Raw genomic sequence first — 22,776 nt, forward strand, 5'->3', positions numbered from 1 at the left:
TGTGCTGGAAAATGGGATTAGAATGGTTAGGTGGTTGTTTTGGACTGGCGCACACATGATGGGCTGAAGGGCCTTTTCTGTGCTGTATGATTCTATGACACAATGAGATGGACTACAGCGGTTCAAGAAGGCAACCTCACCACCACCTTCTCAAGGGTAATGAGTAAAACAAACTTAATAATAATCTTTCTTATTGTTACATTAACCCCGCAATGAGGCAATTGCTGGCTTGGCTAGCGACACCCACATCCCATGAAAGAATTTACAAAAATCACTGGAGGCCATGCCTTCAGTTGCCTAGGTCTCAAGCTCTGGAATTCCCTGCCTACACCTCTCTGCCGCGCCTTCCTCCTTTAAACCAGTCCTTAAAGCCAAGTCTTTGGCCAAGGTTTTGGACATCTGGCACAACATGTGACTTGGTGTTATACTTTGTTTTATAATTCTCCAAGAAGCATCTTATGGCATTTTACTATCTTGTAGATGCTAAATAAATATAAGCTGTTGCTGTGTATGTCAGTGTTCATTTATACATACAGAAAATGTACATTCCAAAATGCTGGGAAGGCATGTTCAAGACCTCTGTTCAACTATATTCCATAAACCTGCAGAATATTCTCTTCTCCAACTGCAATGCTGTTGAATAGTGATGGATAGTGAGAAGTGGCAATTAAACATTCATTATCACATCAAATAGAGATCTATTGGTTTGAAAGACAATGTAGGAAGACGTATGAAATGCCAATAAACAACAAGCATCAGTGGTACCGATTGTATTCGTAAAAGATAAGAATGGTGTTCAGTATCCATTAGATTTGATGGAAAGAAGATTATAAAAGTGACTTTGCTTGTCAACCGTTAGATAAAGAACAATCGACTTCCGGTTGCGGCTATGCGGAGCTAAGCCGCACGTTCGGCAGCTCCCGCCAGGAACGGACTTTTGGGCTCTTTTTAGGGCCCCCAGTGGTACTTTTTCGACGGTTCCCGACGAGGGAAGGAGTTAGCAGCATTTCCCCAGCAGTATATGGCCTGGACCAGGTGTGGGGCGAGCAAGATAGCGGTGGCAGCGCCAAAGCAAAAGCGAGGGAAGAAGCACAAGATGGCGGCCGGCGGAGACCAAGAGGCATGGAGGCAGTGGGCGCAGGAGCAGCAGGAGACTCTCCAGCGCTGCTTCCGGGAGCTCAAGGCGGAGCTGCTAGAGCCGTTGAAGGCTTCCATCGACAAGCTGCTGGTGACTCAGACAGCCCAGGGGGTGGCAATCCGGGAGATCCGACAGCAGGCCTCTGAAAGAGAGGATGAGGCCTCAGCCCTCGCGGGGAAGGTGGAGATGCACGAGGCGCTCCATAACAAATGGCAGGAGCGGTTCGAGGAAATGGAGAACCGGTCGAGGCGGAAACATTTGCGGGTCCTGGGCCTTTTGGAAAGGCTGGAGGGGTCAGACATGGGGGCCTACGTGGTCGTCCTGCTGAATTTGCTGATGGGAGCTGGGTCATTCCAGGGGCCCCTGGAACTGGAGGGGGCCCACAGAATACTGGCAAGAAGGCCCAAGCCGAATGAGCCGCCACGGGCGGTGCTGGTGCGGTTCCACCTGTTCACTGACCGGGAGTGTGTGCTCAGGTGGGCCAAGAAGGAGCGGAGTAGCAGGTGGGAGAACGCGGTGGTACAGACCTACCAGGACTGGAGTGTGGAGGTGGCTAAGCGGAGGGCCAGGTACAACTGTACAGAAAAGGAGTGAATATAGAACATAGAATAGTACAGCACAGAACAGGCCCTTCGGCCCTCGATGTTGTGCCGAGCAATGATCACCCCACTCAAACCCACGCATCCACCCTCTACCCGTAACCCAACAACCCCCCTCTTAACCTTACTTTTTAGGACACTACGGGCAATTTAGCATGGCCAATCCACCTAACCCGCACATCTTTGGACTGTGGGAGGAAACAGGAGCACCCGGAGGAAACCCACGCACACACGGGGAGGACGTGCAGACTCCGCACAGACAGTGACCCAGCCGGGAATCGAACCTGGGACCCTGGAGCTGTGAAGCATTTATGCTAACCACCATGCTACCGTGCTGCCCCGTGAAGTTCGGCATGTTGCAGCCGGCGCGTATGTGGGTCACCTACAAAGACCGACACTTTTACTTCGAGTCCCCGGAGGAGGCGTGGGCCTTTGTGCAGGCCGAGAAGTTGGACTAAAACTGAGAGTTGGGTGCGGGGGTCTGTATGTAACTGTGTTTTTTTCTGAGTGGGGGTTTCTGTTTAATGCCGGTTCTGTGTCGTTTCCAGGGCGGGTGGGGCACTGTCTTTTTGCGTGGGTTCAGTGGATGGGCTCGTGGAGGGGAGTAGACTTGCAGTGTGGGGAGCTGATGGTGGGAAGGGGGGTGGGGCCCCGTGAGGGGATTGGGCCGACAATGGGAGCTGCTTTAGAGGAGGCGGGGTTGGGCAGGTGGAAAGCGCGGGCTTTTTCCCGCGTGGGAGCAGGAGGGGGAGGAGGAGAGCCTGCTGGTGGGCACTGGGGAGGAAGGGTAGCCCCACGCTGGGAGGGGTGGGAGGAGTGGCGGCAGTTGCCGGGGTCAGCAGGAGTCAGCTGGCTTACGGGAGTACTATGGAGGGAGTAACGCGGCTATGGGGGGTCCTAGCTGGAGGGGAGGGGGGGTACCGGGTTGCTGCTGGAATGGCCAGGAAGGAGCTGGAGTATGCAGGGGGGGGGTCGAGACAGGGGTTTGCCGCCGTGGGGAACGGGCCAAGCGGGGGGCGCAGGCAAGTGGCGGGCAGAGGAAGGGTTAAGGCTAGTCGGCTGATAACCTGGAATGTGAGGGGACTGAATGGGCCGGTCAAACGGGCCCGCATGTTTACGCACCTGAAGGGGCTGAAGGCAGACGTGGCCATGCTTCAGGAGATGCACCTGAAGGTGGCGGACCAGGTTAGATTGTGGAAGGGATGGGTAGGCCAAGTGTTTCATTCTGGGCTGGATCCAAAAAATCGGGGAGTGGCGATCCTGGTGGGAAAGAGGGTGTCGTTTGAGGTGTCGAATGTGGTGGCGGGAGGTATGTGATGGTGAGCGTCAAGCTGCAGGGGGAGTGGGTGGTGCTGGTCAACGTATACGCCCCGAACTGGGACAATGTAGGTTTTATGCGCCACATGTTGGGCCGCATTCCAGATCTGGAGGCGGGGGCCTGATAATGGGGGGGGACTTCAATACAGTGCTGGATCTGCCACTGGATCGATCCAGATCCAGGACGGGTAGGAGGCCAGCGGCGGCTAAGGTGTTGAGGGGGTTCATGGACCAGATGGGAGGGGTGGATCCTTGGAGGTTTGCGAGGCCGTGGGCCAGGGAGTTTTTATACTTCTCCCATGTGCATAAGGCCAATACCCGGATCAATTTTTAAATTATGAGCAGGGCGCTGATTCCGAGGGTGGAGGATGCCGAATATTCAGCGGTAGCCATTTCAGATCATGCCCCGCACTGGGTGGACCTCGAGCTGGGGGAGAAGAGAGAGACCAGCGCCCGCCCTAGCGCTTGGAGGTGGGGCTGCTGGCAGATGATGAGGTGGGCGGGTGGGTTCGAGGATGTATCAAGAGGTACCTGGAGGCCAATGATAATAGGGAGGTCCGAGTGGGGACGGTCTGGGAGGCATTGAAGGCGGTGGTCAGAGGGGAGTTGATCTCCATCCGAGCCCATAGGGAGAGGAGAGAGCAGAGAGAGAGGGAGAGGCTGGTGGGGGAGTTGGTGAGGGTGGATAGGAGATAAGCGGAGGCTCCGGAGGAGGGATTGCTGAGGGAGCGGCGTAGTCTGCAGGCCAAGTTCGACCTGCTGACCACCAGAAAGGTGATTCTATGATTTCATAGTGGTTCCTAAGATGATCTTTGTTACGTTTTACTGACCATGTTTATGACTTGGCATTCTGAGAGTAGATCATGTTTTGACAGTATGACATTCCTGAAGTATTACACTTCAGTTTTCTTTGCGAAGTCTGACTGAAAAATTGAAACGCCAAACTGCAATTTTATCTTCATTCAGGTAAGGTAGGTTAACTCAAATTAAACGGAGGATTAATTTGATTTGTTTGCTTGCCTTCGTTTTGCCAATGAATCATAATTTGTTGATTCAATCTCTCGTGGAATATTTTCATCACTTTGCTTCTGCAGCAATTTCACCACATTTGGCTGGTCTTCGTTATTCTGTTTGTACAAAGCGTCATCCTATACTTCAGGGCATTCTGCATTTTGTTCTTAAAAGTTGAATGTGCCCATTCAACTGGATGTTTATTGGAAAAACGATATCTGTTACTGTCACACTAACTGGTCAGATGGAATTATTAATTTGAAGAAAACTGGAATTGATAGCGGACTTTGATCGAAGAATTATTTTTTATCAAGTTACTCTCAGGTAAGGCCTTCTTTGATGTCCATCTCTGAGAAATTAGCAATGGATCTCCTTGGAACACTGGATTTTTTGTGCTGAAAATGCTCCAATAATAGAATAAAGCAGGAAATTTCAGGACTTTAACTCAGTGTTGACACAAGGTTGGCAGTACATGTTCAAGTCAGGTTAGTTTGTGGTTAGGAGGGCAATGTGGAGGTGATAGTGTTCCTATGATGTTGCGTATCTTGTGTTTCTTGGTGATCGATGTTGTGGGACTGAGAGGCAGGCTTTGTGAGCTGCTGCAGTGTGTCTTCTAGTTAGCACATATTGCAATCGCAGTATGCAAGAGGTGGAGGGGTTGGATATTGACTCCAGTGGTGAAGACACCTAAAACAAAGCGGCAAAGTCAGGATGGTGTTCAACTTGGAGCGTTGACAAGTTGCTGCAGCGCATCTTGCAAATGGCACACATCACCATTACTGTGCCTTGGTGGTGGGGGGATTAAAGGTTCAAGGTTTTGGATGGTGTTGCTAGATCCATAGAATCCCTAAAGTGCGGAAGATGCCATTCGGCCCATCGAGTATGCACCCACCCTCCGAAAGAGCACTCTACCTCGGCCCACTTCCCTGTAACCCTACGTAACCTGCACATCTTTGGACACGGAGGGCAATTTAGCATGGCCAATCCACCTCACTTGCACATCATGGCCATCTTTCTGTGTGTAAGGCGTAACTGAAGCCAATGAAAAATCTTCCCATTGACTCCAGTTTTGTAGGGGATCCTTGATGCGTGTTCCTGAGAGGCTGGTGCAGGGAAGTGAGTGAATTTGTGGATGAGAAGAACTAAAAATTACGAAGAAGAATATTGAAACAGCACAAAATGCAGAGCTTTCATGTTTGACGATGACTATCAATTTCCAGACAAATGTTGCAAAGGATAGTAAGCCTCATTTCTCCTCTGGCATTGACATGAGAACTGACTGTACCAGATAGTGAATCTGAATAGGAAAAAAATGTATTAAAAAAAACATAATGACGATCCTCTAAATTGACTCCAGAACAGATTTACATCTGGATCCACTCTGTAAATATTCAATGCAATTTGGGCTTGACGTGCCACCGCGCTTCAATTATGTTTGCTTCTAGGCATGGGGACTCACAGGAACACATCTTATGGGAAAAATAGAAAGCACCTCAGTGCATTGAATGTATGACAGCCAACTACAAGTATTCTTGCAACAGATACAGCTCTGTAACTGAAGAATTTTTTTTTGTGGTTTAGTACTTTTATACAGTGCCAATGTGGAAATAAATGGGACTTGGTCTGAAGAAAATCTCTATCCATAATGATTTAAGGAAAACAAGAAAATAGTGAATATTTTAAGTGGGAAAAGATTGCCCCATTCCCAATAATGTGTTCAAAAAAACTCCATTGGCAGCAATCAATGAGTTCCATATCTGAAAGATGCATGAATAGGGAATATCTAAATGCCACACAATAAATGATTTAAAAATGCACATGACATTTTGGCAGCTATATAACACAGATGTCTGCCCCTTCGGTTGGAGTTTCACAGTTGCCTGTCGTCTATGCTTCTCTGCTATTCTTTTGCCATCTGTTGGATGAAGGTTAAGTAAAAGACTTTAGCAGCAGATTGATCCATGTTATATAAGAGATGGCATAAAATTGACGTTGTGCCTCAACTTCAGCACTGAAGGGACTGAAAGCAATTTCTGTAAACTGGAATGAACAATTTCTTCTCCAAACTCTTGTTGTCATTCAATTTGTTACTGTGTAGATTTGTTTGCTGAAAGTGGCATTCAATTCAAGTTTGCCTGGCATTTCTTGTTTACTTGGTTAAATCTGCTGTGGTGCAACTTCATCTCCACTGACCATAAGATATAGAAGCGGAATTAGGCCACTTGGCCCATCAAATCTGCTCCGCCGTTCAATCATGGCTGATATGTTTCTTACACCCATTCTCCTGCCTTCTCCCCATAACCCCTGATCCCCTTATTGATCAAGAACCTATCTATCCCTGTCTTAAAGACACTCAGTGATTTGGCCTCCACAGCCTTCTGCGGCAAAGATTCACCACCCTCTGGCCGAAGAAAGTCCTCCTCATCTATGTTTTAAAGGATCATCCCTTTAGTCTGGGATTGTGTCTTCTGCTTCTAGTTTTCCCTACAAGTGGAAACATCCTCTCCACATCCACTCTATCCACGCCTCGAGGTGTCCTGTAAGTTTCAATAAGATCCCCCCTCATCCTTCTAAACTCCAACGAGTACAGATCCAGAGTCCTCAACCGTTCCTCATACGACAAGCTCTTCATTCTCGGGATCATTCTTGTGAACCTCCTCTGGATCCTTTCCAAGGCCAGCACATCCTTCCTTAGATACGGGGCCCAAAACTGCTCACAATACTCCAAATGGGATCTGACCAGAGCCTTATACAGCCTCAGAAGAACATCCCTGGTCTTGTATTCTAACCCTCTCGATAGAAATGCTAACATTGAATTTGCCTTTCTAACTGTCATGTGAGAGTACCTTTAAGAAATGGGTGTTTATTACTGCAGTGATGTCAGAGAGGGGGTGGAGCTGGGCTGTCTGTCAGCTTTTTACTTTTGCTTTAGGCGTTCTTGCTGCAGGGTGGGTGTGTGAATCTCTGCAAGCTTATGAGTGTCCATTTGCTGATTTCAACGTGGTAACTCTTCTCAGTTGTGAAGTTAAGCCTGAAGTCTTTCTGTAAAAAGGTGTTTTTAAGTCTTATGGATGTTAAAAGGAAAGCTTAAAGGATTACTTAATGTTGTAGTCTTTGGGGGTTGTATTTGAATTAATGGTTGCTACGATGTTCACTGTATGTTTTAAAAAGGTTAACTTGAGTTCATAGAATAAACATTGTTTTGCTTTAAAAAATACTTCCCATTTCTGCTGAACCACACCTGTAGAGTGGGCCGTGTGCTCCCCATACCACAATCTATTAAAAGTTGTGGGTGAGGTGAACTCCATGATACACTTTGGGTTCTCTAAACCCTGGCCCATAACACTAACTGCTGACTGAACCTGCACATTAACCTTAAGAGAATCGTGAACAAGAACTCCCAATGCCGTTTGTGCTTCTGCTTTCTGAAGCATTTCCTCATTTAGAAAATAGTCTTGCCTTAATTCCTCCTTCCACAGTGCATAACCTCACCCTTTCCCACATTGTATTCCATCTGCCACTTCTTTGCCGACTCTCCCAGGCTGTCCAAGTCCTTCTGCAGCCTGCCTGCTTTCTCAGTACTACCTGTCCCTCTACAGATCTTTCTATCAGCTGCAAAATTGGCAACAGTGCCTTCAGTTCCTTCTTCCAGATCATTAATGTATATTGTGAAAAGTTGTCACTCCTGCACCGACCCCTGAGGTACACCACTAGTCCTTGCCTGTCATGTGAAAAAGACCCCTTTATCCCAATTCTCTGCCTTCTGCCAGTCAGCCAATCCTCTATCCATGCCAGGATCTCACCCTTAACGCTATGAGCTCTTAACTTATTTAACAGTCTCCTATGCGGCACCTTGTCAAAGGCCTTCTGGAAATCGGAAATCTAAATTAATCACGTCCAGTGGTTCTCCTTTGTCTAACTTCCTTGTTACCTCCTCAATAAACTCTAACAGATTTGTCAGACATGACCTCCCCTTTACGAAGCCGTACTGACTCAGTCCTATTTTATCATGCACTTCCAAGTACTCCGCAGTTTAATCTTTAATAATGGACTGTAAAATCTTACAAATGACGTCAGGCTAACCAGCCTATAATTTCCCGTCTTCTGCCTCCCTCCCCTTTTAACCGCAGTGTTACATTAACTACTTACCAATCCTCTCGGACCCTTCCTACCTCCAGTGATTCATGAACGATCACCACCAATGCCTCCACAATTTCCTGAACCCTGGGGTGTTGTCTATCCGGTCCAGGCAACGTATCCACCTTCAGACCTTTCAGGTTCCCCAGAACCAACTCCATAGTGATGGTCACTGGACTCACCTCTGCCCCCTGGTTCTCCTGGAGCTTTGGCATCTCACTGGTGTCTTCCACCATGAAGACTGATGCAAAGTAACTAATCAGTTCCTCTGCCATTTCTTTGTTTCCTATTATTACTTTTCCAGCCACATTTCCAGTGGTCCAATGTCTATTTTTGCCTCTCTCTTACCTTTTATATATTGAAAAAAACTCTTCCTATCTTCCTTTATTTTACTAGCTAGCGTGCACTCATATTTCATCTTCTCCCCCCTTATTGCTTTTTTAGTTGTCCTCTGCTCGCTTTTAAAGGCTTCCCAATCCTTTGGCTTCCCACTAATCCTCGCCATTTTGTATGCTTTTTCATTTGCTTTTATGCTGTCCTTGACTTCCTTCATCAGCCATGATTGCCTGGTCCTCCCCTTAGCATGTTTCCTCCTCCTTGGGATGAATTTCTGTTGTGCCTCCTGAATGACCCTTCAAAATCCCTGCCATTGCTGTTCCACTGTCTTCTGTGCTAGGCTCCTTTTCCAATCAACTCTGGCCAACTCCTCCCTCATGTCTTTGTAGTTACCCTTATTTAATTGTAATACCTGTTCGCACTGCAGCCACGTCTTTGTGATGCCCACAACATCATACAGGCCAATTTCAATGTGCGCAATGTGCTATAAGTGAATGGGCACCATAAATTTCAACCTTACGCATCCTGCTCCTTGCATGGAGTTTCAAATGCCTGAAAAATTCGAATCACCCCCTGATCACCCATTCCACCAGATTCCTGACATAACTTGAGGAGGAATCTGGTGAAACAGCTAGGGAAAGACTCTTCACGGATGTAGCCCCTGCTTAGCCATTTGGAGCTGGTGACTCCCTATGTTGAGAGTTCCTGTAATAATAATCTTTATTGTCACAAGTAGGCTTACATCAACACTGCAATGTTACTGTGAAAAGTCCTATTCGCCACATTCCAGCGCCTGTTCGGGGACACAGAGGGAGAATTCAGAATGTCCAAATGACCTAACAGCACGTCTTTCGAGACTTGTGGGAAGAAACCAGAGCACCCGGAGGAAACCCACACAGACACAGGGAGAATGTGCAGACTCCGCACAGACAGTGACCCAAGCAAGAATCGAACCTAGGAGCCTGGAGCTGTGAAGCAACAGTGCAACCCACTGTGCTATCATGCTGCATCTACGCACTGAGTAACCTAGATGAACACTGAAGGCTGAGATGCCCAGAGACATAGCTTTCTGAAGGGTGGAAGTATAGGTCTCAGGTGAGTGGGGTTAAGTGTACAGATGGAGCCTGGTCCCTTGAAGATGGTAGGACTCATTTGGGCAGACGTTTGGGGTCTTTAAGCATAGAAACAATTGCACCTGCCCCAGATGACTGCCTATTGTTGAAACGTCCACTGGTAGTAGGTGGCACGGTAGCACAGTAGTTAGCACTGTTGCTTCACAGGGTCAGGGTCCCAAGTTCGATCCCTGGCTTGGGTCACTGTCTGTGCGGAGTCTGCCCGTTCTCCCCGTGTCTGCGTGGGTTTCCTCCGGGTGCTCTGGTTTCCTCCAACAATCCAATAATGTGCAGGTTAGGAGGTTTGGCCATGCTAAAATGCCCCTGCATGTCCAACAGGTTAGTTTTCATCGCTGGGTTGCGGGGATAGGGTGGAGATGTTGGCTTAAGGAGGGTGCGCTTTCTAAGGGCGTTCCCAGCATCAGGAATATGCAGACTCGATGGGCCAAATGGCCTCCTTCCGTACTGTCAAGATTCTATGATGAAATTCTGCTTGACAAGTCTTCTGGATTTTTTTGAGGATGTGACCAGTAGAGTGAACAAGGGTGAACCAGCAGATGTTGTGCACCTGGTCTTTCAAAAGGCTTTTGACAAGGTCCCACACAATAGATTAGTGAGCAAAATTAAAGCTCATGGTATTGGGGTAATGTATTGACATGGATAAAGAACTGGTTGGCAGACAGGAAGCAGAGAGTGAGAATAAACGGGTCCTTTTCAGAGTTGAATGCAGTGACTAGTGGTGTACCACAGGGTTCAGTGCTGGGACCCCAGCTGTTCACAACACATATTAATGATTTGGACGAAGGAATTGCATGCAATATCTCCAAATTTGCAGACAATATTAAGCTGGGTGGCAGTGTGTGCTGTCAGGAGGATGCAAAGAGAATGCAGGGTGACTTGGACAGGCTGACTGAGTGGGCAAACACGTGGTAAATGCAATATAATGTGGGTAAATGTGAGGTTATCCACTTTGGTGGCAAAAACAGGAAGGCAGATTATTATCTGAGTGGTGGCAGTTTACGAAAAGGGGATGTGCAACGAGACCTGGGTGTCATAGTGGAACAGTTGCTGAAGGTTGGCATGCAGGTACAGTAGGCGGTGAGGAAAGCTAATGGCATGCTAGCCTTCATAGCAAGATGATTTGAGTATAGGAGTAAGGATGTGTTGCTGCAGTTATACAGGTGCTTGGTGAGGCCAAACTGCATTGCTTGCAGTTTTGGTCTCCTAGTTTGAGGAAGGACATTCTTGCTATTTAGGGTAGCCAGCGAAGATTCACTAGATTAATTCCTGGGATTGCAGGAGTGACATATGAAGAAAGAGTGGATCGGCTGAGCTTATATTCACTGGCATTTCAAAGAGTGAGAGAGGATCTCATAGAAACATATAAAATCCTGATGGGACTGGACAGGCTAGATGCGGGAAGAATGCTCCCGATGTGGAAACGTCCAGAATTAGAGGTCACAGCCTAAGAATAAGGGGTAAGCCATTCAGGACTGAGATGAGGAGAACTTTCTCTCAGAAAGTTTTGAACTTGTGGAATTGTCCAGCACAGAAAGCTGTTGGGGCCAGTTCATTGGATATATTCAAGAGGGAGCTGGCTGTGGCTCTTAGAGGAATGGAGAGAAAGTGGGAGTGGGATATTGAATTTGCATTATCAGACATGATTATATTGAATGGTGGTGCAGACTCGAAGGGCCGAATGGCCTACTCCATCACCTATTTACTATGTTTCTGTATTTCAATGCAGGTTGCATTGGTGGTAGCATGGTAGCACGGTAGCATGGTGGTTAGCATCAATGCTTCACAGCTCCAGGGTCCCAGGTTCGATTCCCGGCTGGGTCACTGTCTGTGTGGAGTCTGCACGTCCTCCCCGTGTGCGCGTGGGTTTCCTCCGGGTGCTCCGGTTTCCTCCCACAGTCCAAAGATGTGCGGGTTAGGTGGATTGGCCATGCTAAATTCCCCGTAGTGTAAGGTTAATGGGGGGATTGTTGGGTTACGGGTATACGGGTTACGTGGGTTTAAGTGGGGTGATCATTGTTCGGCACAACATCGAGGGCCGAAGGGCCTGTTCTGTGCTGTACTGTTCTATGTTCTATGTTCTATGTTCCTATAATATTCAATAGAAATGTTTTAACTTGTTTTTCTTTCTGGGAATGCAGTGAATATAAGATTTTGTAATCGGCGATCGGGTGGAGAATTCCTTTTTATCACCAAACCGGGGGAGATGTCTGTTTGACGCAGATTTTGCATGCTCTGCACCTCTGAAACAGTGTCATCGCGGCACGCGGTGCATGCCATTGGGACGGACTCAGCAGATCACCTGAAGGCCCTCCCCCGATGCTCCGCTCCCGATGGGCCGGGTTCACGATGGCGTGGGGGACGTGCGGTCCCAGCCGTACGGAAACCCAGTGTCGCGGATGCGGTCTGTGTCCAGCATCGCCACAGTTGGGCGGGAGCCATGGTGCTGGCCAGGCGGGCTTCCGAGAGAGTTGGGGGGGAATAGTGGGGGCAGGCCAAGGGGCGGCGAGGTGTTGTTCAGAAGGGCACTATCTGGCAGGTCGGGTTTGCGTACAGCGTGCGCCATGTTGTACGGCGGAACCGCTGCAGGTCGTCGCCGTGCGCATGCATGGAGGCTGAGAGTTTTACGTGGCGCGGTTGCTAGCTCCTTACTGGTCACCGCATCGGTGAGGGGGCGACGCCGATTTTTTCCACGTAAAACACCATGGATCCGCCGGACTTAGCGTCAAAATGGGAGAATCTGGACATGGATCCATAAAACAGCAATTCTGATCACGCTTCCTCGGCTGGCTCAGTCACTGCCACACCCACACTGTTAGTAAATATAAATTAACATGCCAATCAATGGGATTTTTCCTTTCACAGCATGAATCATAATTTCTCAGAGTTGGTGCTTTTGATAGCGGGGGCGATGTTCTGGCCACGTTCGCCACAGACACAAATCTAGTTATGACCGTTAACTCTTGTGAGAGGCCATAATGGGATTTGTGCTGGGGAGATCTCACTTTGAGATGAGGGCTGGGTGGGGTGTGCCCTCAAGCCCGGTCCCTGGCGAAGGTGGAAGGTGAGTTCACGATTGAGTTTGAAATTTGGCTGCTATGTTTTGGAGGCTGAGTGTATCAGAATCTGTGGAGCGTATCCTGTCTTTGAGGCCACAAGTTGGTTGGGCCCTTTTAAAATGGCTCCCCTTCTCTGAATCCCAGCTTTGTCGGTAAGTTTAGGCCATGGTCCCCAGCTGGCTGTGTAATCCTCGGGAACACTTTGAAATTCCACACAATGCCGCCAAACCTGGTTAGAATGGGCAACACTACTTTTCTTGCCTGATCCAGCACTTTCTGCAATTTTTGGAAACTTCCGCCCAGCACATCTCACACTAGTTGATTTGAGCATTAACATGGTCACATCAACATTGTGGCCACTGAGATGGTGCAATAGGCTCTGTAAAAACTCCGCCATGGATTTTGCTGCGGGTGAAAAGAGATAACACTGCACAGCCAATGCATGTACGTCATGTAAAGTTGCAGTTCAGAGAATGAGCTTCACATCCTGCAGCTGTTTCATCCTCTCAACCATTAACGTACCAAGGGAGAGGTTTATTTTTTGCCCCTAATTTTCATGGAGAAGGTTGGATTCCAGATGGACATGAATTGCTTTGAATTTGAATCGTTTCAGATCTGACATGTTTAAAATAAAGCTGTAGAACATTGGGTTGCAAATGATGTTAGGCTAACTTGGGGCTTCTGCACAACCACAAAAAAACCCACAATAAGCCCACTGACAAAACCTGCAAAGAATATGTTTGAGATAAAACCAGAAGCATTTCTGTCTTCTAAGTCAGGAAATCAAAAGGATAGCTGAAATACTCAAATTTTGATATGTCCATAAATGTATCAAAGTATTAACAGGCAAGGTCAGTATTTGTTATCCAACACTAATCGCCCTTGAAATGAGTGGCTTGCTAGGTCCAAGGACATTTCAGAGACGAGTTAAGAGTCAACCATGTTACTGTGGATTTGGAGTCGCATGTAAGCTAGATGCATGCAGGTAAATCCAACAAAAGGTTTAAACTTTCAGGGAGGGTGCAAGCCTTCCTTAATTAATTTGTGTGAGAAAAAATCTTTGTCGCACAACAGGTTTGGACTACACTGTTTGGAACTGTGGTGGAGGTAGGTTGAAATGAGGCATTGAAGAGGGGTGGCACAGTGGTGATGGCACTGCTGCCTCACAGCTGCCAGGGACCCAGGTTCGATTCTGACCCTGGGTCTGTGTGGGTTTTGCACTTTCTCCCTGTGTCTGCATGAGATTCCTCCGGGTGCTCTGGTTTCCTTCCACAGTCCAAACATTTGCAGGTTAGGTGGGAATGGCCAAGCTAAATTGCCCTTTAGTGTCCAAAGAAGTGCAGGTTAGTTGAGGTTACGGGGATAGGGCAGGGGAGTGGGCCTAGGTAGGGGCTCTTGGGAGGGTCGATGCAGACTCGGTGAGTCGAATGGCCTCCCTCTGCATCTATGTAGATGATTACTTGAAGAGAAAAGCTATGCAGGGGTATGGGGAAAAGGCAGAGGAATGGCACTAAGAAATGATGCTCGTTTGGAGAGCCAGTGCTGACACTGGCCTCCCTCTGCACCAGAACAATTCTGTGCTTCTGTTGAAATTTTTAACGGCCTCATTTAATTTTGCTTCTTTTTTGAAATAACAAAATGTGGTGAATTATACTGTATTGTAATTCACACTGTATTGCATTGCATTATATTATGTCCTTGTGGGCTCTGTATGTGAGCCGTTGCGCGGCTCTGCCCATAGGGGGAGATGAGGAGCTTGTACAGGGCTCCACCCTTGGCTCCGCCCATAGCCCCTCCCACTACCGGAAGTATAAAGTGCTGCAGCCGTAAGCCTGCTCTCAGTTCCTCTGGTTGCAGGCAGGCTCAGTTGTAAGAATATTAAAATTACAGTTTATTTCCAATCGTGTCTCTAGTGACTTGATGGTCACATCAATTTAATAGTCTTAGAAAACTTGAAGAAAACTACTATTGAATCAGCCGACTAGAACTCGACCCGCAGGCTGCAGAGGCGAAGGAAATCTTCCTGCACTGGCTCCGATGTTTCAAGGCCTACCTGGCTGAATCAAGCACATCCGAGACTACAGAGGAGCAGAAACTCAGCCTACTGCACGCACGGGTGAGCCATCGTATCTTTACGCAACTCAATTGTACCTACTCATATACTGAGGCTCTAGCTATGCTCGACCGACTGTACGTGCGGCCGATTAACGAGGTATACGCGCGGCACATTTTCACGACCTACCGCCAGCGTCCCGCAGAGTCGCTAGAAGACTTTCTGCGCGATTTAAAAGCCCTTGCTCAGGACTGCAATTTTCAGGCTGTAACAGCCTCCCAGCATATGGAACTCGCTGTACGTGATGTATAAGTTGCAGGGCTCAGGTCTAACTATGTGCGCCAGCGATTGCTTGAAAAAGGGGCCCAGAACTTGGAGGACACTGTAGAGTTAGCCACGACTATGGAGGTCGCGTTCCGCAGTTTGAACTCGTTCCCCGCGGACCAAGCGACCCCATCGTGGGCCCCCGACCAGCGACTGCCCCAGGCCTGCGCCGCGTGGCCACCCACCCACTATGGAGCGCCAGCGTGCCATTTTTGTGGCCAGCCCCAACACCCACGGCAGCACTGCCCGGCCCGCAACGCGACCTGCAGCAGCTGCTGTCGTAAAGGACACTATGCCCGAGCATGTCTGGCAAGATCGAAAACTCCAAACTCCACCGCAGTCCAGAGCACTCGCCTCCCAAACTCACAGGCCTGCAGGTCCCGTAACGCTGCAGCGTGTCTGCCGACTCCGCCCCCACCCGACATGTGCGACTCATGGGGGCCGCCATCTTGGAAACCCTCCTCCACACGGCCGGCCACGTGCGAGTCATGGGGGCCGCCATCCTGGATGCCATCTTCACAGCTCCCGCCACGTGCGATTAACAGGGGCCGCCATCTTGGCCATCAACCGAACCTCACTTCGACGACTATGACTTCAGCGGACAGTCATCACGGGGCGACTCCAGCACAGCTGATCGAGCCGCCGATTACCCGCAACTCAACGCAGTCACTTTGGACCAGTCGCGTCCGAAGCGTGGACAGTCATTACGGGGCCACTCCAGCACAGCTGATCGAGCCGCCGAATACCCGCAACTCAACCCAGTCACGTTGGACCAGTCGCATCCGAAGCACCTCCAGAGCTCGATGATGTCCGTTAAAATCAACGGGTACAGGACACCGTGAGTCTTCGATTCCGGGAGCACCGAGAGCTTCGTACATCCTGACCTGGTAAGACGCTGTTCGCTCCTTATCTTCCCTGCACGGCAAACTATCACCCTTGCCTCGGACTCACACTCAGTCCACATACAAGGGTGCACCGTCGCGACCCTAACGATTCAGGGCGCCAGCTACTCTAATTTCCAGCTGTACGTACTCCCCGACCTCTGCGCCCCACTCTTACTGGGACTCGACTTCCAATGTAACCTCAAGACCCCTACCTCCACTCACTATCTCCAGTCTAGCGACACTAAAAATCGACCCCCCTCCACTCTTCGCTAACCTCACCTCAAACTGCAAACCCGTAGCCACTCGCAGCAGCGGGTATAGCCTGCAGGACAGGGTATTTATTAGAGCCGACGTCCAGCGGCTCCTACACGAGGGAATCATAGAGGCCATAACAGCCCCTGGAGAGCTCAGGTGGTGGTCTTCAAGACCGGGGAAAAGTTCCAAATGGTGGTTGATTATAGCCAAACCATTAACCAGTTCACGCACCTCGATGCGTACCCCCTCCCCAGAATTGCAGACATGGTTAATCAGATCGTCCAGTACCGCATATTCTCCACGGTGGATCTGAAGTCTGCTTATCACCAGCTCCGCCCGGGGACCGCCACTACACGGCGTTCGAGGCAGATGGCCGCCTTTTCCATTTCCTCCGGGTCCCCTTTGGCATCACGAATGGGGTCTCGGTGTTCCAACGAACAATGGACTGAATGGTGGATCAGTACGGGCTGCGGGCCACGTTTCCATACTTGGACAATGTCACCATCTGCGGCCATGATCAGCAGGACCACGACGCCAACCTCCACCGATTTCTCCAAACCGCCCAGAAACTCAACCTCACCTATAATACGGAGAAATGCGTTTTCTGCACTACCAGACTAGCCATCCTCGGCTATGTCATGGAAAATGGAGTCCTGGGCCCCGACCCGAACCGTATAAAACTCCCTCTCCCTCACTGTCCCAGGGCCCTCAAGAGGTGCCTGGGGTTTTTCTCTTATTATGCCCAGTGGGTCCCTCAGTATGCGGACAAAGCTCGCCCACTATTTAAGACCACACTCTTTCCTCTGGCAGCTGAGTCCCGCCAGGCCTTCAACTGCATCAAGGACGACATTGCCAAAGCCGCCATGCGGGCAGTGGATGAATCCATCCCCTTTCAAGTAGAGAGCGACGCCTCTAAGGTCGCTCTCGCAGTCACACTGAATCAGGCAGGGAGACCAGTCGCTTTCTTCTCCCGAACCCTCTACGCTTCGGAACTTCGACACTCCTCAGTCGAAAAGGAAGCTCAAGCCATTGTGGAAGCCCTACAGCACTGGAGGCACTACCTCGCAGGTAGGAGGTTAACCCTCATCACCGACCAAAGATCGGTTGCCTTCATGTTTGACAACTCGCAAAGGGGCAAAATTAAAAATGATAAAATCTTGCAGTGGAGGATCGAACTCTCCACCTATAATTACGATATCGTATATCAACCGGGTAAGCTCAACGAGCCCCCAGATGCCCTGTCCCGCGGCACATGCACCAGCGCGTAAGATGACCGCCTGAAGGCTATCCACAATGACCTCTGCCACCCGGGGGTCACCCGGCTCGCCCACTACGTCAAAGCCCGAAATCTGCCATTCTCCACCGAGGAGGTCAAAGCCATCACCAGGGACTGCCCGATCTACGTGGAGTGCAAACCGCACTTCTATAGACCAGACAAGGCCCACCTGGTAAAGGCATCCCGGCCCTTTGAACGCCTGAGCATCGATTTCAAAGGGCCACTTCCCTCGACCAATCAAAATGTGTACTTTCTGAACGTCATCGATGAGATCTCCCGCTTCCCCTTTGCTATCCTGTGCCCCGATATGACCTCCCACACAGTCATCAGAGCTCTGCACAGTGTCTTCACCCTGTTCGGTTTCCCCAGCTATGTACACAGCGACAGGGTTTGTTCTTCATGAGCGACGAGCTGCATCAGTACCTGCTCGACAAGGGCATCGCCTCGAGCAGGACTACCAGTTACAACCCCAGGGGGAACGGGCAGGTGGAGAGGGAGAACGCGACGGTCTGGAAGACCGTCCTACTGACCCTCCGGTCCAGGAATCTCCCGACCTCTCACTGGCAGGAGGTCCTCCCCGATGCACTCCATGCTATTAGGTCCCTCCTATGCACCGCCACCAACCAGACCTCTCACGAACGACTATTTGTTTTCTCTAGGGGCACTACCACGGGGGCTTCGCTCCCATCCTGGTTGAGGCCCGGTTCTCCTCCAGAAGCACATCCGGACACACAAAACAGACCCGCTAGTGGAGAGAGTGCTACTGCTTCATTCGAACCCCCAATACGCCTTCATTGAATACACCGGCAGCCGTCAGAAAACCGTTTCCTTCCGGGACCTGGCGCCTGCAGGATCCAACTCCACCACCACCACCGCCGAGGTGCCCCTCACACTACACCCCACCCAACCCCCCATGCCCTGCGCCCCCGCATCTATAGGTTCCCTGCCCACGCTCGGCGCGCCCACGCCGGTAGGTTTCCTGTCCCCCCCGTCGCCCGTCACACCGGTCAGGTATGAAGCTCGGACCAAAACACCCCCGGAGTCCACCCCTATACCCACACCAATCGTCACCACCCAGCCACTCGAAGAGGCTGCAACCCCAGTGCTCCGCCGATCTCAAAGGACGACTCGGCCACCGGACCGGCTCAACTTGTAGACCCGTCACCCCCGCCGGACTTGATTTTTTTACAGGGGGTGAATGTGGTGAATTATACTGTATTGTAATTCACACTGTATTACATTGCATTATATTATGTCCTTGTGGGCTGTGTATGTGAGCCGTGCACGGCTCTGCCCATAGGGGGAGATGAGAAGCTTGTACAGGGCTCCACTCTTGGCTCCGGCCATGGCCCCTCCCACTACCGGAAGTATAATGTGCTGCAGCTGTAAGCCTGCTCTCAGTTCCTCTGGTCGCAGGCAGGCCCAGTTGTAAGACTATTAAAACCACAGTTTACTTCCAATCGTGCCTCAAGTCAAGTGAATTGATGTTCACATCACAAAACAAAAACAAATCACATTGCAAAACAATCCCCAGTCATTGAGGGCGGGGTGGAGCTGGAGGGAAGATTCAGGTGGATGGATGGGTGGCTGCGACCTCACAGTGCCAGGGACCCTTCCAGGGATTCAGGCCGGGGCGAGTGCGCACGCGCGGGCGGATTCTGGCCGGGCGAGTGCGCACGCGCGGGCGGATTCTGGCCGGGCGAGTGCGCACGCGCGGGCGGATTCTGGCCGGGCGAGTGCGCACGCGCGTACTCTCACCCTCGACCGCGGCGGGGGGGAGGAGACAGGAGGAGGTGAGAACGTGTCACGTGACGGTCGCTCGGCTCCGTCATCAGTCGGTCCCGGGGATCAGGTAATGCGGCGGCAGCAGCAGCGAAAACCGGGGGTGAGTAGAGCCTCAGAACGATCTCTCTTTGCTTCAAAATGTCCATGTTCGTCCCTCTGGCCTTAGATCGAAGGAGACGACGGGGGTGAGGAAATAGCCGATGTTGGGTTGTCTGATTGCGGTAGTTTGCGCAGTGTTCTCCGACGGGATCTAAATTGCCCGAGGAGGGGGAGGGGACGCTGGGTGGGCCCTGGGCTGGACGATGGGGGGGGCCCTGGGCTGGACGATGGGGGGGGACCCTGGGCTGGACGATGGGGGGGACCCTGGGCTGGACGATGGGGGAGCCGGCCCTGGGCTGGACGATGGGGGGGCCCTGGGCTGGACGATGGGGGAGGGGAGAAGCCTCTTTACCTGGACACACTCCCCATCCCCCAGGTTGGTGCCATTTATTATTTTGCCTCTGGGTTCTTCCTTAATTCCAGCAGGAGCGAGTCACCCATTTAAATAGATTTAGGGAGGAGGGCGGGTGTTACGTTTAAAATTGGGTTTTTTAAAACCGAGGTGAATGGCCTCTGCCTGTGACATATTGTGAATTATAGGTGTGCCGCTGATCCGGGTATTGTCAATGTGGTGATGTTAGGCTGGCCTGTATGTTCTGTTTTTTTCCTCCCCTCTAATTTAAATACCCGGTGAGGTGCTGATGCACATCTAAAAAGAGACACTTCTTAATCTGCTACCTTTGTATATGTTTTCTAAACAACTGTCAGATAATATATTAAATTAGTTCAATAGGTGGATTTTAGCTGAGAGATTAATAGTAAATTGTTTGCACATTCTCCCGTGTCTGCGTGGGTTTCACCCCCACAACCCAAAGATGTGCAGGTTAGGTGGATTGGCCATGCTAAATAATTGAGAAAAAAAATTGGGTACTCTAAATTTATTTTAAAGATAATAAATTGTGTTCTGCAGCATAGCAAATGTATGTGATATTGGTTTCAACACACTATAGTCAAATTGATTTAGGATGTAGCTTTTATTGGTAGAGGAATTTGGAGCCATGAGGTCATGTTGCAGTTGTACAAAACTCTGGTGCGGCCGCATTTGGAGTATTGTGTGCAGTTCTGGTCGCCACATTATAGGAAGGATGTGGAAGCATTGGAAAGGGTACAGAGGAGATTTACAAGAATGTTGCCTGGTATGGAGGGAAGATCATATGAGGAAAGGCTGAAGGACTTAAGGCTGTTTTCGTTAGAGAGAAGAAGGTTAAGAGGTGACTTAATTGAGGCATACAAGATGATCAGAGGATTAGATAGGGTGGACAGTGAGAGCCTTTTTCCTCGGATGGTGATGTCCAGCACGAGGGGACATAGCTTTACATTGTGGGGAGATAGATATAGGACAGATGTCAGAGGTAGGTTCTTTACTCAGAGAGTAGTAAGGGCGTGGAATGCCCTGCTTGCAACAGTAGTGGACTCGCCAACACTAAATGCATTCAAATGGTCATTGGATAGGCATATGGACGATAGAGGGGTTTCACAGGACGGCGCAACATCGTGGGCCGAAGGGCCTGTACTGCGCTGTAATGTTCTATGTTTTAGTCTTGTTTTTTTGTTGCAACTTTGTCACATTAGACCCTCCCCAGATGAGTTTTGACGGATATCTGCACAATCAAATCTGTCCACTTCTACCTCTACCCTTTGCCCCATCATGTCCTGTGCCTCAGCTCATCTGCTGACGAAGATCCTCATCCATGCCTTTGTTTTCCTTGGTCTTGGCTTCATTTCACCTATTTCCAATTTTTCACCCGACAGATACTTGAACTCATCCAAAGCTCCACTGTCTGTGCCACAACTTCCACCAAGTTCTATTTCACTCATCACCTCTGACCTACATTGGCTCCTGGTCCACCCATGGTTCAATAAAAAATCTGCAGCCCTTCCCTGTCTTTGCTCCTCCCCATCTCTGTAACCTCCTTTTTAAAAAAAATATTTTTTATTCTCCTTTTTCACATTTTCTCCCAAATTTACACCCACCAACAATAAACAATAATTATTAAAAATTATGTCGATCCCTATATCAGTAACAACAATCCCATCCTCCCACCAAACCTCAAACATTAGCCCGCATGTTCACATAGACAAATGACAAAAAGGAATCAGGAAACACCCATAGTCACCATTAACAGACACCGCCCACCTCCCCCCAATTAATGTTCGATATTACCCGGTTCTTGAAAGTGCATAATGAATAATGCCCATGAATTGTCGAACCCCTCCGTCCTTCCCCTCAGTTCAAACTTAACCTTCTCAAGAGTCAAGAATTCCAACAGGTACCCCCGCCACGCCAGGGCACAGGGTGGAGAGGTTGCTCTCCAACCCATCAGGATCCCCCTTCGGGCAATCAACGAGGCGAAGGCTACAACATCTGCCTCCGCACCCGTTTCCAACCCTGGCTGGTCTGACACCCTGAATATGACCTCCCGGGGGCCCGGGTCCAGTTTCACGTGCACCACTTTAGAGATTACCCTAAAAAGCTCCTTCCAGTAATCCTCTAGGTTTGAACAGGACCAAAACATATTAACGTGATTAGCGGGGCCCTCACGCAGAGTTCACACACATCTTCTACTCCTTCAAAGAATCGGCTCATCCTAGCCCTCATGAGATGTGCTCTGTATACCATCTTCGGCTGTATCAGCCCAACCTCGCGCACGAGGTGGAGGCGTTCACTCTCCGGAGCAACTCACACCAGAACCCCTCTTCCATATCCTCTCCCAACTCTTCCTCCCACTTTGTTTTGATCCCTTCCAGTTGTGCCTTCTCCTCTTCCAAAATAGCCCTGTAAACCGCTGACACTACCCCCTTCTCCAGTCCCCCTGTCGTCAGCACCTCCTCCAGCAATGTGGAGACCGACTCCACTGGGAAGCCCTGTATCTCCTTTCTGGCAAAATCTCGAACCTGCATGTATCTAAACAGTTCCGACATGTATAACAGCAAGCCATCGGCATATAAAGACACCCTGTGTTCTTATGTTCTTTTTTCCCCCTGCTCCAGCCCATACTTCGCTTCCAGCTCCTTCAGTCCTGCAAACCGATCCCTAAGAAACAAATCTTTTAGTGTCCTAATCCACTTCTCCTCCCATTTCCGAAAATTTCCATCACACTTCCCTGCCTCAAATCTGTGGTTCCCCCCGAACTGCCATTTCCCTTGACCCTGCCCCCAACTCGAAGTGTTGGTGAAACTGCCTCCAAATTCTCAATGAAGCTATTATAACCAGACTCCCTGAGTATTTTCCCAGTGCTATTGGGAGCAGTGCTGTTGCTAGTGCTTTCAATCCCGACCCCCTGCACAAACTCTCCTCCATTCTGACCCACTGGGAAGCAGCCCCTCTGACCCAGCCCCGCACCTTAGAACATAGAACAGTACAGCACAGAAC

The 22,776-nt window shown here is 49.8% G+C and overlaps 1 protein-coding gene across 4 annotated transcripts in view; it reads left to right on the forward strand.

The window, feature by feature from the left end:
- The first annotated feature begins 19,253 nt into the window (after nucleotides 1-19,253).
- Nucleotides 19,254-22,776, forward strand: part of LOC119954424 (V-type proton ATPase 116 kDa subunit a1) — a 97,799-nt gene continuing 94,276 nt past the window's right edge. For all 4 annotated transcript variants that reach the window (XM_038779625.1, XM_038779626.1, XM_038779627.1 and 1 more), the window contains exon 1: nucleotides 19,254-19,404. The gene's annotated coding sequence lies outside the window, so the exon portion shown is untranslated. The remainder of the gene's footprint in view (nucleotides 19,405-22,776) is intronic.

Source organism: Scyliorhinus canicula, chromosome 19 (genome assembly GCF_902713615.1).
Source record: "Scyliorhinus canicula chromosome 19, sScyCan1.1, whole genome shotgun sequence".
NCBI lineage: Eukaryota > Metazoa > Chordata > Chondrichthyes > Carcharhiniformes > Scyliorhinidae > Scyliorhinus > Scyliorhinus canicula.